Source organism: Pteropus vampyrus, unplaced genomic scaffold (genome assembly GCF_000151845.1).
Source record: "Pteropus vampyrus isolate Shadow unplaced genomic scaffold, Pvam_2.0 Scaffold28, whole genome shotgun sequence".
Classification (NCBI taxonomy): domain Eukaryota; kingdom Metazoa; phylum Chordata; class Mammalia; order Chiroptera; family Pteropodidae; genus Pteropus; species Pteropus vampyrus.
Genome location: NW_011888809.1, coordinates 6,047,381 through 6,050,991, shown reverse-complemented (window position 1 = coordinate 6,050,991; position 3,611 = coordinate 6,047,381).

Here is a 3,611-nt window from a genome sequence, read left to right as displayed (position 1 = left end):
TTTATCAAGCCCTTCAAGATATCCCACTGGAATTTTAAATGAAATTGTATTGAATTCAGAAATTAATTTGGCAAGAAAACAGCTTCATAGTATTGACTCATTCCATACAAGAACAAGCAATGTCTCTCCATTTAAATGTCATCTTCTATGTGTGTGTTATGTGCTATTGAGTTGATCCTGACTCCTGGCAACCCTGTGAATAACCACAATGTCCTGTCCTCAACAGCCCTGCTCAGCTCCTGTGGACAACCACCTACGGCTTCTTTTATGGAGTCAGTCCATCCCTATTTGGTCTCTTTTCCTGCTGCCTTCTGTTTTTCCCAGCATTATTGTCTGTTCCAAAGAATCCTGCCTATTCATGATGTCCCTGAAGTAGGTTGTTCTCTAATGAAACTTAACACTTTTCTGTAGAAATCTTGTGTGCTCTTGATTAAGCTAATTCTTAGATACTTTATAGTTTTTATTGATTCTATAAAGATTACCTTGTTTTATTTTTAGTTGACAGATTACTTATGATGAAAAAATAATATTAAATATATTTAAGCTAATCTGGGATCCAACAAACTTATTGAACTTTCTTATTATTTCTAATAGTTTGTCTGGTTTTGTTTTGCTTTATTTTGTTTTTATGCAAGCTTCTTTTTCTTACCAATTACCTCACTGAGTTACAGCAAATAGTCTTGTAATCTTTTTTTCTTTTTGTCATAGAGAGATTATAGATTCAAAAAGATACATAAGTCATTTCAAAAATAACTACATGGGGAATAATGGGAACCAAGAAGAAATATCTAACTATATTTTAATGTGGTACATGTTCTAAATAGAAGCTAAAGCTGAGAGCAGACACTTTTCCTAGCTCTTAGAAGATAAGTAAATACTGTTTAGGGTAAACTTGTTTCCTTTAATAATTTTATAGATAATGATGCACATTGGTGATAAAATTAAGACATAAAGGTTATACCAGAGTTTGTAAAAACAGGTCTTTCAGCAGCTTGCATTCAGAAATTGTGAAAAGAAATGGAAGGACTCTTGTTACACAGTAACGCTGACAGTTGTAAGCACAAGGACTGTCACTCAGCCTGAGTCATCAGGGCGGGACACCGACTACAGCCTGTGGTCCTCCCAAGATATGTCTGATGCCACACCATTTCCTCTTCCCAGGTCCACAAGGCCACATCCTTCATCCTCTGACCCCTTGCTCCTCTGGCTACGGTCTGCACAGGTTAGAGTTATCCCAACTGAAAACACTTGTGGAAAATGTTCCCAGTTCACTGAACTTTTGTCACTTTTGCTGTGTACATTTCAAGCAGTGGCAGATGTTTCCCCCTGCGCTATTCCTAGCCTTCCTTGTGCTTCCACAAGCAGGAAGGGCCCCAAAGCAAATGAGAACTGTGTCTAGTTAAAGGCAGGGAGGGATGGCATGTGCTGAACGCAAGTTCAGCTTGGAAGAAATATCTCACAAGTTTCAAAATACCTCTGTCATTTTAAAATGACAGTAGTGATCCTGATCACACAGAGGTCATTTGGAATGAGCATGTCCTTTCACACCATTGAAGGCTTTTCCTGGTTCTTTTCTTACAGCCTATCAAAGAGCAGCTGGAAGGCCTCCATGGCTCCACCCAACAGCAGACAGGAGATCCCATTCCTGTCCTGTGCAAGGGGCCGAGAATGAGCAGAGAGGTCCACGATCAGCAAAGCCGGCTCCCCGAGGAATGAGCTGGGTCAGGAGGGAAGGAGTGACTGGGACCGGGACATGAATTTTGCTCAACTCTTTTAAAACAGACACATGCTGCCACCTGGTTCCCATTACAGCCTCAATACAGTGAGACTTGCCCACTGAGGCACCCAGGTGGAAGAATGAGGCTGAGGCCCTGCGTGCTTGGAGCGCAGAGAATGTTCCCAGCATATCACAATTACAGAAACATCTGTGCCCAACAGCTTTCCGCTGAACTGCTGTGAAAATTTACAGTGTTCGATTGCTTTCAGAATTTCTCACTTCTCGGCCTGAGGCAGGGTGGTCTCGAGGCTGCTGGTGAGTTGCTGCAGGAAGTGAGAGAGATCACAATTTCCAGAGTTTGGATGAAATGTGGCATGAGGGTGTGAGGGGTGAGCCTGGAGCCCTGAGCGCTGTGGACTTCCATCAACTGATCGTTTTTTTCCTTCCTTTCTTATTCGATCAGCATCTACATCCTGAGCATGGTGTAAACTGACTTTAATCAAAATCTAAGTAAGAGTTGTTCCTCAAAGAGCCAATAACTTAGTGGGAAATAACAAACAGTTAAAAATAATTCAGATAACATAAAATATTATTTCATTTAAAACCACAGGCACCAATGAAAAAGCTATCATGTATTACACCAAATGTGAACAAATATGAAAGTACCTTCTAGAACAGTACTACTCTAATTAAAGGTCCCCAAACAAGCAACAATAGTATCATCTGGCAACTTGTTAGAAATGCAATTCTCTGACCCCCAACCCAGACCTACTGTCTGGAAATAAGGTCCAGGAATCTGTATTAAGCAGTTCTTCGGGTGACACTCACCAGACCTTGAGAAGCAATGATCTGGAATAAAGACAAAAACAAAAACCAGTCCTAGGCAAATAAATCAGATCTGGGGACTTCTCAGCCTCCATAATCACTTGAGCCAATTCTTTATCATAAATCTCTTTATAAATATATGTATTATATAGTGTATTATATATGTCTCCTATTGGCTCTGTTTTTCTGGAGAACCCAGACTAACATACTTTTCTTAAAATGGTATTTTACCTGGAATCAAAATGCATATTAGACAGGTAAGCCAGCTGTCTAATATGCATTTTGATTCCAGGTAAAAGTTAGAAGTTTGGGTCTCCAAACCCTTCTATTTCCAGCTTTGAAAAATTTCAACAAAATTCTCAGGGATTTTAAACCATGAAGTTAAAGAAACCTGTGTGTGTTCTTCAAAGATTCTAGTTCACTGTCTTCGACTGGCCCACACATACTCCCTGCCCATCCCAGCTCCTTCCTGGTCAGCCCTGTGGAGATAAAATAGAGGCTACCAATTCCACGGGCATTTTAACCAGCCCTTATAACCTTCTCATGAAAGCCAAGTGCTGCCACTTTCAGTATATTCCTATGGCTTCTTGGAGAGACAGTTCAATAACCCAGTCTTCTGAAGATTGGGCCTGATCCTGAGCTCTGATCCAAGGCCTACAGGAGGCAGAGGAAAGATGCTCCATACCACAGACCTCTTTGATGCTGAATGGAAACTCCACGAAGGCGATGTGCCTTCAAGAGACTTCTACAGCCACATCACCTCCCGATCACTCACTACCTATGATGCAAAAATCCTCAGCATAGACACTTGGCAATTTTACGCTGAGTTGAGCCTCTGATAACATGAGAACATTGCTGGACACTTAATAAGTGGCCAAACGTCGAACCTCTGACTTCCCATTGAGTAACATTTTTCCTTTTTTTTTTTTCCCAGCTTTACTGAGGTATAATTGACAAATAAAAATTATACATATTTAAGGTATATAATGTGATGTTTAATATATGTATACATTGTGTAATGATTACCACAAATAAGCTAATTAACACATCATTTAACATAGTTACCATG